At 38.2% G+C, this 13,766-nt stretch overlaps 1 protein-coding gene across 8 annotated transcripts in view; it reads right to left on the bottom strand.

Annotated features, from left to right (window-relative positions):
• rasgrp3 (RAS guanyl releasing protein 3 (calcium and DAG-regulated)) overlaps window positions 1–13,766 on the bottom strand; it is a 45,906-nt gene that overhangs the window by 27,961 nt on the left and 4,179 nt on the right. Inside the window, exon 1 of one of the 8 annotated variants that reach the window (XM_023963130.2) lies at window positions 7,267–7,406. The exons of the other annotated variants lie outside the window; for them this stretch is intronic. The gene's annotated coding sequence lies outside the window, so the exon portion shown is untranslated. Of the gene's footprint in view, window positions 1–7,266; window positions 7,407–13,766 lie in introns of those variants that run through there. 8 annotated transcript variants of the gene reach the window in all.

Here is a 13,766-nt window from a genome sequence, read left to right on the forward strand (position 1 = left end):
GAGGGCTGCACAGCTCTCCATGTGCTTACCACAGATTCTCTGACTGCCATTAGGTGAGATGAGATTCTCAGTCCCTTTGTGAGACCATATGCTGATGCGATTGGCCCTGGGTTCCTCCTAATGCAAGACAATGCTAGACCTAATGTGGCTGGAGTGTGTCAGCAGTTTCTGCTAAACAAAGGTATTGATGGAATGGACGTTCCCCAGAACTGAATCCAATTGAGCACATGTGGGACATCAACCATTGCCAGGTTGCACCACAGACTGTCCAGTAGTTGGTGGATGCTTTGGTCCAGGTGTGGGAGGAGATCATCCACTGCCTCATCAGAAGCACACCCAGGTATTGCAAGGATGTCAGAGGGGCACGTGGAGGCCACACCCACTACTGAGTCTCATTTTGACTTGTTTCAAAGACATAACATGAAAGTTGGATCAGCCTGTAGTGTGTTTTTACACTTTGATTTTGAGTATGATTAAACATCCAGACCTCCATAGGCTAATGTATTTAATTTCCATTGACGATTTTTGTGTGTTTTTGTTTTCAGAATATGCAACATGTAAAGAAAAAATCATTTCAGGTGTAGGATGAATTTTTGTTGTGTTCCATTTATTTTTAGTGTAGTCTTCAAACAACTGAAAATGTCAACATTTGACTAGTAAATGTGTAAATCTGAAATACACAATGCATTGGAATTTAGAGCACGATTGAAAATAAACACAGATCCTTGTTTATATTCAATGATTTCCACAATATTTCAAATAAAATCTAGATGTTTTGAGAGAATTTCTCGATCTACTCTACTGTCCCGCATGGAGGAAACAATGATGATGTCACTGAGTCAGACTCGTGCGCTTCCTGCAGTGATGTAGGGGTTATGTCAGGATACTGCAGTCACATGATGCCAGCTCTCTGCACATGCAGGATACTCACATAGAACCCCTCTCCCCTCTCTGAGCACTCACAGTCTGAACAATACTTTCATTCATTTTCTGTTTGCACACCCCGACTCACTAACAAACACAGACCCATTGATTTAATGTTGATGCAAGCTTCGGGAAACACGAAATGCCGGCCAGTGACGTCTGTTTTTCTCCTCTTACCAAGGAGATGATCCATTAACAAAGTCCAAACTCCCAGAAGCCTCTGTTCCCACGAGGCATTGCTAAAGCTCAATGAGCTGTCGGAGTAGAGTCACCGCCTGTTTACACTGCAGATGTGCCTGTTCCTCCAGCAAACACACGGAAGTGAGATCATTTTGGACTGATTTACTTTTTTCTGAGAAAAGACCTTTGTTGTTAGTCCTCTGTTCGTCTCTCTTCCCCCTGATCACATGTTCTTGAAGGCAAAACATTGTTTGCTTTGGTCTGAGACCATGTTCTCATTAGAACATGCCTGCTGTTTTTTTAGCAGTGCTGTGCAGAATAAGAACTAGATGTTCTTCAAAGGTCTCAAAGATGAAAATGACATTCTGGCGTTCCTGTTGTGCTGCTATAGGTAATGATGTTGATCGTCCCAAATGAATCAAAAACTTCAAAAGCAACAAAGTCCTCCAATTCAACATCCACAACAAAAGTAGCAATTTCTATTGGAAATAATTCTGAAGAGCAATAAGTTTGATTTTGTCATTTACTTATAATTGGTCAAAAGGTAATATAATTGATTAAGTTCATATGTTATAGTTACCAAGTAAAAATGTGCTGCACCTTCATAACCACAATTTCCAGTGGTTCCATCTGCTCAAAGACCCTTGCTACTGCAGATGCTGCAGTCAAGTTTGCCTAATTGAACAGAGACCCAAAGCTGGCACAAGGCGGGCGGGTGTGTTTGTGTGTGTGTGTGTGTGTGTGTGTGTGTGTGTGTGCGTGTGTGTGTGTGTGTGTGTGTGTGTGTGTGTGTGTGTGTGTGTGTGTGTGTGTGTGTGTGTGTGTGGGTGTGTGTGTGTGTGTGCGTGTGTCCTTGTGTGCGTGCGTGCATGCGTGCGTGTGGGTGGGGGGATCTGTTGGGATAAGAGATGTTCAACTCTCAGACCTCTTTCTCATGATGGATTGCTCTTGTGGAGTTAGAAATAAACTGAAGTCAAATATCCAGGGAGCAGGAAAAGAATGAAGAAGGAGGTTGGAAACTCGAGCACGATGGAGAGGAGAGTTACACCCATGAAAGGTTCATGAATGGGTAATGTCCAAAAAGCACAAATACAAGCAGTGGAAGTGTTACTCTTTTCCAATCAATCTCTTGAATTGAGACAATAAAGTTCACATGAATTTTTTTAAAGTCTTCGTCTGTTTTTACAAAATGTAAGCACATTTTCAGATGACATTTCTTGAATTAAGAATAGCTTCATGAAAATATTTTTCACTTTTAATTTGGCATTAAACAGTTTATAAAATTAAATAAACAAATTTTGAGCAATTTCAAAGTAAAACATTCACTGAACATGCTAAAATAAACAATGTTAGAATAAAAAGTTTTAAGACAAAACTCATCAAAAAAATTGGTTTAGTACTTCCCCCTTGCTGTGAATGTGAAGAAATCCTTTAATAAAATGATCACATCTGTTTTGAAATACATTAAATAGTATTTGGGGCTTCACAATAGAGTTCAATTTTCTAAAGTATTAAGCAGGGGAGGGCGAATAACGCGGGCAATTAAATGGAAACTTAGCACTTGTTTGATTACTACTCTGAAGTATGAACTGAATCATTGCAATGTATTAACATTTAAAAAATTATTTGCTTTTGATGCAAAGAGTCAGTCATTCAATTTAAATAAAAAAAAACATATGAAAGCAAGATATCCTAATTACCTGATAATGTAATTAATGTATTTAATGTGTTTATTGTAAATATGAATCACTTAGACACCAGAAGGATGCTCTGTCCAGATGTTTGTGTATTTGTTGGTGTAAGGGTCATTGAAAGAGGAATGTTGAGTTACAAAGAATTACCAGTTAAATGCTGTTGGATAAATGGTGAAAATATTCAGTTTTTATCATCGTACTCTCCAGCATCAACCTCACCGCCCGTCACTGAGTAGTTGTGTGTGTCAGAGAGAGGCAGAGAAAGAGTGAGATAAAAAGAGAGAAAGAGAGACAGAGAGAGAGTGTGTGTGTGTATGAGATGAGAGAGAGGTGCCTGTGTGTGTGGAGGGGGTATCTGACCTCCAGGGTAGTTGCTGTGTTAACTCTGGCTAAGCCGCATTTGATGTGTGTATTGAGGGTGGACACTTTCCTTGAAATAAACACAAGTACAATACTTGCTGTTGTGTTGTAGGGAGAGGAGTGTTTTATGTAAAGTAATGCGGCTTTAATTGCGTGTTTGTGTGTGTACGTATTGGCAGGTCAGTGTGTGGTGTGGCTCTTTGACTCTCACAGTGAAAAAATTCGGCTCTTGGTGTCAAACTTGTTCGCCACCCCTGCACTAGACAGTGCTCTGAACCTTTTTTATTCAATGATTTGTGATCTTCACTGGTGTCCATGGATTACATGAAATCTTTCCACCTTTATCCACCTTTGTCATGGTAGGAATAACACGTCAATGTAAGGGTGGGGTCATCTAAGATAGCACAAGGGTTAAATAAGCTTTTTCGATATTCATCTTTATGTTATTGGGAAATTGCATTGCTTATTGCTGTATAAAAAGGGGCTGACCAGTTAATCTTAGAAAGCAATTTTTTATATTGCTGCATTTTAATTTGTCACTAAGTAGAATTTCCCTTTTTCTGTTACTATAAGAAATGCTGCAGCGTTACTCGTTGAAGAAAAAAAAAAAGCTTGGCTATTGGCATTAAAAGTTAAAGCAGGTTGACATCTGACCAATCAAGGACTCAGATCTAGAAGTGACGTATAGATGGCCTCCTTTTTCATTCACAGTGTTAACCGTTTGAAAATTGATCATAGAAGACAAATTAATATTTGCATTTTGTAGAATTCTATGACACCAAGTCTTTCATTTATCGAAATAGAGCTGTGAAAGAAAAAGCCTGGACCAAATTTGCAAGATTTGCATCTCTACATTTCACACCAACCCTCTTCCAACTGTAGATGGTGGATATGCACTAATAAACAATAGCAAAAAAAAAAAAAGAAGTTCTTCCCTTCTTGTCCAGTGTTAATACTATGGACTAAATGCACTACACTTACATTCTTTTAACATGCGTACGTATATACCTGGTGTCTTCAGTAAAATTTCTGCTCGATTGCATCAAAAGGAGCAAGTTTTTGTGGTTTGAATCAGTTGGATGAAAAAAAAAAAGAGTCCTATCAGTGCCGTTTGAATGAGAATGATGACAAAGAACTGATGAAGAACAAATCCTTCTTAAGAGCAAAGAATGTTCCGTCTGATCCTGTCAGATCTCCGCAGCTTTCTTTGGGCTACATTTGGCCTTTTCTATGTTTGCCCGACTAAACTGGTAGATAATTCCACTAAACATAATTTGAATCTCAATTTTATGTTTGCTTCGGGCCTTGTGCCTCTGTCACTTCTATTCCTTCAATTCACGTCAAAGAAAGTACATAGGACTGATGTTCAGGAGTAAAGGCTCGTGATAAGCAGATAATCAGGCATCCTGATATATTTTTTCAAAGTGTCACAAATAAACACTCAAACTTGCAAATCCAGAAAAAAAAAAACATGTTTACCAAATCATGCAGCACAGATTAATATAATCACAATAATTGTTTTCTTAAATTTTTGAAAATATGCAAAAATCTTAGATTATCTTTTAACAGCAGTTCGGTTGAAAGAGTTACAAAACAAACAGACCTGAAGGTAAGACAAAGTAATGCATTTTCATGGAGGCTGCAGAACATTAGCAGAGAGCTGCATCTTCAGTTTTAAAGTCATCTCCAGGGGAATTCCAAATAAATCTCAGTGCTGTGTCACTTTCCGAATGGTTTTGAGGCTTTTTGATGGACAAGTAAAAGGTAACTCATTTGTTCCATGAGTGATATTAATGGGGTGTTTAAGCACCAGTTATTTGTCCCGCCTACCTGCGCCATCACAGAGCTGAAAAACTGACTGGTGTCATGCACCTAATGACCATGCATAATAAACAATATTTACTATTAGAAATGTTGCTTTGCAGAGATAGATCTAGCACAGGAGAGACGGAAAAGAGCAAGAATAACTGGTCTCATAGAAAGACAAAACCGATAGAAATACTGTATGTTGGTCATCTAACACTTTTTTATGTTCAGAACCAATGTAAACAATACAAATAAATTGAACTTTATCTCTAATATTGGAGTCAAAACCAGATTTAGTTTATGCACAAACAGTCAAATCTGCTCATCGGATAGATCCTGAACTGTAAGATCTTTGACCTGGAGTGAAAGAACACTCAGAGCATCAATCAGAATGCAGCCACAGCTGAAACAATGGCATGTCATGTTTTCACTCCCCTGACAAGATAAACCTCTGTTGCATGAAGCATAATAAGAGGTTTCCATGTATGAGTCATAGAGACTCGAACAACTCCTCTGATAAAGCATATTTTTGTACCAAAATCATAACGATCACACCTCAAAGTGAATCTCAAAACAGCAGTCCTCACTAAAAATGTATGTTCTCTTATTGCAGAGTTGGTCTGAAAAACTTTTGCAGTCTAAGTGGCCAGTACAGTTTCAGAGAAAAGAATGAAGGAGCCAATCAGGTTGTGGATTTAAGTGGTTCTTGCTGGTGGCTTTGATTATCTTGAAAGCTGTCATTTCAGGTTTTCGGCATCCAAAGCTCTTCTGTCTTCAGAATCTCTAGTTTTCAGTGTAGGAAATTTGGAACTTACAAGAGTCCACAAACATACCTAACTAACGTGTCATATTAGATATTTTGGGAGAAAATGTTCAGTAAAAAGGAGAGTTGCACTGTTTTGGTTGCTTTTACTTTTTGAAAAGTTAATTGCTTAATTACAGACTAATTAAGAGTATGACAGTTTTGAGATCACAAATACTCATGTTGACGCATTCATGGATACCGTCCAAACTTAAAAACATGTCACTGCCTGTTGTACGTCGCCGTGAAACATCATTTCACATTTCATTTAAAAGTCACATGGACAAAAATAACACTCAATAAAAATAAGCCTGCTGAAAGTGGAAACCAGAATTAAGTCAGAGTTCACTTCATAAAAACATCCATACCATTTCTTAAAAAAACAATCCCTTAAAGGTTAAGAAAAAAATATCTGTATTTGGTTTTATTTGTACAGAACATTCTTGCATGATTGTTGCAATAAAATTCTGTGTGTGGTTTAAAAACTTTAGTAAATCAGTCAGAACCTCCATTCATCTAAAGTTCACGAGGGCTTTTGAAAAGATGATAAAAAAGAAATCAGCCCCTCCTTTGTTTCAGCAGTTTTGCCGTTTGATAAAAACATTTTAGCTGGTATTTTAGCACAGTTCACACAAAATATGTAAATAACCCAAAGCAAAGAATTTTCAGGTTATAAACTCAAAAACACAGCATTAGGCAAAAATGTGGGGTAAAAATGACCTTTTTGGTCATCTTTTTAGGCAAAAATGACATGATGAAATGGATTAGTTAAAATTTTCATGGTAATTGAAAGATGCATAATTTTGTAAAAACAAATAATTCTACTATCATCTGGAATTCAATTCACACAAGGAAGATAAACCTGGTACTTATTTTTTAGCTGTGATTTGAGAATCTTTGGGAAATAATTCACAGAAATAAATCAAAGAGAAAAACAATTTATGATTACCAAAGTTTAGGATCTATACAAAGATTTTAAAACAGCAAACATTTGAAAACATAACACAATCGGGAATGGCTTCTGAGTTAAAGAGACTTTATCAACAGTTATATTAAAAATGTCAAATTTTAGCCAAATCAAAAAAGGTCATGTGGGTCTCGGTAATAAACAAATAATACCCTTTTAATTAAGCTACAGATGAAATCATGAAGGTGACAGAACATTTATGGTGGTCAAAAGTTACATTCAACTTCAAACACGTTTCTGTCAAAATCTACACAAAGCTTTGCTTGTTTGTGGGGTTGATTCAAAGCTGCTCTTAAAGTGTTCCTCGCTTTTATTTTTTAAACTTCTGGGTTTTCCAGTCACTGCTGCATTCAGGAAGGAGGAACCACTTAGATACTTGGTGTACCACAAACCCCTTCCTTCCAAAAGCCCTTTCAACATAAGAGCATCTTTCTCAGTGGAGATTTCCATCTTGCCGATTTATGAATCCAACTGTCAGAAACATGAGAGCATTTCCGAAAACCCAAGAACCTGTAATAAAGTGCAGAGCTTACCTCTTCAGCAGCAGCGCCTCAAAAAAATCCAAACTTGAGTTTACTCCACACAACAGCTGTCCTGTCTGCCTGTCTGTCTGGCTGGCTGGCTGGCTGTCTGCTCAAAGAGACTCCCCTGATGGAGCTTACTCCACTCTGACCTCCTCCGCCGCCTCTGCCTCGTGTTAGTAAACACAGCAGCCTGCAGCAACGGCCTATCATGTGACCTCTCACACACCCACATACAAAGAACAAGCACAAATACCGCCTGCAAAGGCTTTTAACACCTTTTGGCTTTTCATTTTGGATTCTTATACCATGATGCACAAAAAAGCATTGCTGTTCTTTTGTAAAACATTTACAGAACTCTGTTCAATTTAATCATTTTCATCAGGACATGTATCATACGGCCAAGTTGTTGCAGTTGTTGTTAATATACAATCAGATTGTAATATTGAATGATATTTACAATTGTTAAAGGAAATAAGAGCATCTTGGGTTTCCCTTTTTATACTAAACAAACTGAACTGTCAGAAATCCACAGTTGTCGACAGTTGTCCTGAAACATTTAAGCATTTGCCCAAAACAGTTGTCATGGCAAATTTATATGAATTATTGGTTCTTCTGGAATACCAAGGTATGTGAAAAACGCAACCCTGTCTGATAACAGAAGAAACAATAAGTTAGTTAATAATACAGACACTATGAACTTTATTGAATTAATTTTGAATGAGTTTGGGTCTGAACTTTTCTTTTGTTGGTAAAAATGTGGGTTTCAGATAATCAGATTCCCATTTTTGTCTCTGATCCATCTCAGCTCCATAGGTTCCCTCCTACACAGATGATGCTCATTATTTTCAGGCAGCTCCAGTTCTAATCTGCAAACCACATTAAAGTGCAATAATTGTCGGGACTATTTAGTTAAAACTACAAATAAATACCTGTCATTTGTCATAGGCAAAGCACAGAAATCTTGTTAAATAAGTCGTAAAAAATAATAATCGGAAAAAGTATGAGCTCCTCTAAAATGACAAACTTTGAGATTATAGAATGATGCAAACAACAGCAGTGGCAACAAAAACAACTACAACCTTAACCCTTGTGCCATCCTAGGCACTTTAACATTGGGAGTTGGGTCATCTAGACCCACTAGACAGTGCTCTGAACCTTTTTTCTTCAATGATTTGTGATCTTCACTGGTGTCCATGGATTACATGAAATCTTTCCACCTTTATCCACCTTTGTCATGGTAGGGAGAACACGTCAATGGTCATCTTGAACCCATAGGATAGCACAATGATTGAAGGTGACAGAAAAGATCAAAAGATTTTGAGGCTTAGTTTTCTTTTAGCATCATCCTGGGTGGTCAAGCTAAAACAGTCACTTCTGTCTGACTGATGGATTTTTCTCGGTTTGGTTTAAGCCAAACCGTAACAGTATCCAGCAGTTGATGTTTTCTGGTCCATTCTTTCTGCATCCACCCACCAAACAGCATGAATCACATTCCAGGCCAACTCCGGTGAAAGTGGCAGCATCTGTTGGTATGCAATGTGTGTGATTACTGCAATTTAGATTAGATACAGCATCAAGGATCATATGCATTGTATTTATAGTTAGTTTGATGATCTCTTGTTCTTCCGAGCTGATCAGAGGCGGTGAAAGGGACGGAGAGGAGTCATGTCTTTCAGAGGCTGTGGGTGATGGACTGAAGGTTCTGTCCTTGGATGTAAAAAGGACGCTGTGAACTATGGACCTTCAGTGTGCAGATTTGAGCCAGGAGACAGATGGACATAGAGGGATGAGTGGGCGCATGACCTCTGCTTCACTCGTCATGGCCTCTGGCCTAAACATCACAACCGTAGTGCAGCAGCAGTAGATCATGAATAATTCACATTTCTTATATCCATGTGCTCATATTTGTGCAGAAAGTTGTGGGACCTCTTGTGAGGGTTGTTATGCAGCAGGTTGTGAATTACAGGATGCGCAGCAGTTGATTTTTCCTAATGATTTCTCAATTGTTCCTGTCTGTGTTCGGATAGTGGAGTTCTGAGAAAGTGCAAAGATTTTAGCTTGTCTCTGAGTTAACCCTTGTGCTATCCAAGGCATTTTACCATTGGGAGTTGGGTCATCTAGACCCACTAGACAGTGCGCTGAACCTTTTAACTTCAATGATTTGTGATCTTCACTGGTGTCCATGGATTACATGAGATCTTTCCACCTTTATCCACCTTTGTCATGGTAGGGAGAACACGTCAATGTAAGGGTGGGCTCATCTAAGATAGCACAAGGGTTACAGCAGATGTGTGTCCATAGCAGCAGAATGTGAAGGTTCTCCTGTATCTCTGCACAACAGGATGGAAACTCTTCTAAGCTATGAAAGAAAATGGTGCCTGATGAAGTTCTCACACTAAATACTAGAGTTATGACTATTCATTCTGTTATTCATGCTAATATAAATTGATACGACTCAAAAACTAGATAGCCACAACTTGGTTTCAAAAACTTTTCCCACCTCTGCAAGTAGATTCAATGAGCAGAGCTAAACTTGAAGGTAATTTTTCAAACCACCATCCGTTTATTTTTTTTCAAGCTGCACACAAAGGACAGTTTTTTTAATAGACAGGTGAAATCTACAGCTCTACTGAAGCCTCACAGTTCCAGCGACCTCCTAGCATTGAACCACCCTGTCATCCTAGCTTAAACTACTGCTGGTAACATGCACCGAACTAGAACCAGATAGCTCTTAGTTGGGGCCACTGGACTCCATTTTAACAGGAAACAGAGATATAAGATTTAACCCTAATGATATCAAGATTTCATCCCCCTAAAGTTGGAGCACACCCAACGGTCTCCCTTCTTAAGACAAGGGAGCACCATCCTAGTCTGTCAACTCAGTCACTGTCCCCCACTTAACCCTTGTGCTATCCTATGGGGTCAAGATGACCATTGACATGTTCTCCCTACCATGACAAAGGTGGATAAAGGTGGAAAGATTTCATGTAATCCATGGACACCAGTGAAGATCACAAATCATTGAAGAAAAAAAGGTTCAGAGCACTGTCTAGAGCAGGGGTGCTCACACTTTTTTGGCGTGTGAGATACTTTTAAATCGACAATGTCTTGAAGATCTACCTATATATATTTATAAAGTACTATTAGTAAATGTTTGTTAGTTATGTTTATTAGTAACATTATTGTTTATGTACTGATGATTAAAAACTACACAGTAAGATTACACAAAGATACTTTTGTATTTACAGATGAGGCGTTTTATTACAAAGACAGAAAGCAGCAACCATCGTATTTCATGCTCTGCTGTAAACCGTGCAATGGGGGGAGCATCATGGCTTTTCAAAAGCACTGCTGGCCTCGTACGAAGCGCGCTCCACGTAAAAAACAGCTTCCTAAATGAGCTCGTATTTATCAGGCGAGAACTGCAGAGCTGATAGCAGGAGGAGACACGCGGGGCGGCTTCACTAAACACTTCTAAACGTCTTCTGCCGGGAACTTGACGTGACGCGGGGCAGAGAGCAACTCTCTTATGACAGAGAGTTCGCGTTCAGTGTTTTTAAACACACGTCTGCAGCGACGTATGCATCAGAGGATGTCCGATTGGCCGTTCTGCATGTCAATCAAGTCCCGTACTTCTCGTTGAGGATTTTAATTGGCTGGTGGATTTTTAAGAAGTACTTTTTTTTTTTTTTAATCTTCTCTGTCCCGCGATCTACCCTCATGTCCTTGACGATCGACTGGTCGATCGCGATCGACGTAATGAGCACCCCTGGTCTAGTGGGTCTAGATGACCCAACTCCCAATGTTAAAATGCCTAGGATAGCACAAGGGTAAATGTCGAAAAGACCAAAATAGTCACCCAAAACAGTCCCACAGCAAGCTTTTTGACTGATTGAGTAACTTCAGCTTGGGTGAGATGCTGGTCTACTTTTACATTCTCAATCTGCACTGCCACAGGAGAAGGCAATTCAGTGTCCTTCCTCAGTCGAGGCCAACAACTCAACAACCACACTGTATATTGGTGGAGAATTGCTTTCCCCTCCGCACTAACTGGTTTGCCAGAATGTTTTGAGGCCAACCAATACTTCCTCCAGAGCTGAGGTTTTGCTTCGGCAACTGCCCACGCTGCACACTACTGAGACTTGAAACGACTGCCTGTTTCCTGTGGGTTTCAAATGCTAACCAGACTTAATTTACTCCGTCTATAGATAGTGGTCTCAGCCAGATGTAAGATACTCACAATACGCTTAGGCCTGCAAAGTCTGTCAAGTCTGCCAGCAAATCTTAAGCCTTACATGCACCCGTACAGGTGCATGTCAGGTGGAACGTTGAAGTGAGGAGTGTTTCCATTTTAGGATGAGCACAGGCGTGTCTTCCCTTGAGGCTTATACAAACAACTCAAAGAAATACCGGAAAATACTTTGTTGTGTGCATGTGACTATCAAATAAGTCATAGTTACTTTTATTATTATGTTTTTTTTATTCTAGTTGAATAAAAAGTTTCCATAAGGTCCATTTGAAAAAAAACTTGCTCATCCCAAGACAGCATGGGCTCAATCTTTTAACTTTTGTGAGTTCATGAAGGGATCAGCCCAACTCCTAAATTTTATTATCAGATGATTTAGAAAATATCTTGTATTTCAAAAAAGAGACGGAAGTTTATGAACAGCACTAATAAAAAAAAACTGTGATGATTAATGAAAAATAAGTTACGAAGCATGTGAAACACCAATCAGGACAAAAGAAATTACAATGCAGGGACAACCCACACTATTTCTTTATGAGCGTGTAGGATGACTGTTATAGAAACAGCATCTGCATGTTGTAACTTTGGAGAGTCATATTCAATGCACTTACCATAATAATAATAATCTATTTATAATAATAAACTATTAGGAGCTTTCAGAGCACATGTTTCATTTCGGGTCAGAACCTTACAGAAAAGCTTGCTCGTGCAAACCTTCAATTTAAAGCCAGCAGTAGAATTGTGGGCTCTAGATTTAAAGCTGCTCTAGAGATGTTAACCTGCAACGTCTGTTCTGATAACGCCTGGAAACAGCTTAGTTCGAAGTCTGACATCCCTTGTGGCTCCAAGCTGGCTATGTGTTTTGGTGCAGTTGCTGGGCAGAGAACTTCGTTTTCGTATTTGTGAGTCAAACTCTGCTGTCAGACAGCCGAATGTTGCATCCAACCAGCTGACGCACACAAGTGTTGCTTCACTCACCCTGTGTTCCTCTTTTGTGAGACCTTTCACTTGACATTCTTGAAGCTCGGCTCACGTTGTTCTACGGCACTCAGATAATTACAGGTTCACTTCACAAATAGAACAAAAGCTTTACTGTCCCGGGGATGAAAGTGAGTGTCAAAATCTCTGCACAGAGGCCTGAAACTGCCAAAACTCAATAAAAAATAACAAACAAAGAAGGATCTATTATGAAAAAAAAGTTGACTGCTAATTAGGATATATTTTATTAAGAAAAGGATTAAACATTTTAATAATATAATAGTTTAGTAACATAGTAATTGTTAAGATTGACATATACTAAGTTTAAATTTAAACTTTATGTCACCTTGCATTCATTTCTTTTAACATGTATTACAAAATTAATAACTAAGATACTTCTACAATTATTTTTCTGTTCTTTACTTTTCTCCATTTGTTTCTTCCAAATGAGTTTAGGAGTAACTGCAGCCCCTTTAACTGAGATAATTAGTTTTTTTTAAATAAAAATGATTACATTTAGTGATTTAATTGAAGTGCATTAAAGGTTATCTGAAAAATACGGATCATTATAGTGTCTAAATAAATAAGTATCTGGTCTCACAACTTCTCTGAATTAGTTTCTTAGCAGCTTCACTTTGTATTGATAAATACAATATTCTCATCAGAATAATAAAAATATTTTAGCCAGTCTCAAACTTGGCTTAATGAAAATGTCCTAAAACAGGGTTGTCTTCAATTCAATTCACCCAGCAACATGAACACATTTGTCTTGGAATTAATAAAAATGATTAAGAGTTTATTACTTTCTTTGTGAAAGACAGTTGTTTCTTGCTTCAAACGTGGCTGCAGTGGATGCAGTTTGCTTTTCCCACTTATAAGCACTTATAAGCAGTTTTTTTTTTGCAACTTCAGAAAAAGACAACTGCTTTTTTAACTAATTTAACTATGTGTTAATATAGAACTATACAATGATAATTCTAAATTGCTGTTTTAAATTTACTTTGGAAAAACACCATAATAAAAGCGTCATGAAAAATAGATGCAGTAGCTGTGTTTTTGTTTTAAACTTCAGAACATTTTTACCAACTCTAATGTCCTACAACTCAGGTTAAGGTTAAATTAAATGTAAAGGTCTGCAGCGTATTAGAGCAATGGAAAAAAAACAAAAAAAAAATGTAAAAATAGATATATTGTTTTACACCCCAGCAGCTGGTGCAGATTATTCATGAAGAAGCAGCACTGACATCTGCTGCCCCTCCGCCGAAACGCTGCATAAATGAATCAC

Source organism: Oryzias latipes, chromosome 15, assembly GCF_053564925.1.
Source record: "Oryzias latipes strain Hd-rR chromosome 15, Olatipes_Hd-rR_3.1".
In the NCBI taxonomy this organism is placed as follows: Eukaryota; Metazoa; Chordata; class Actinopteri; order Beloniformes; family Adrianichthyidae; genus Oryzias; species Oryzias latipes.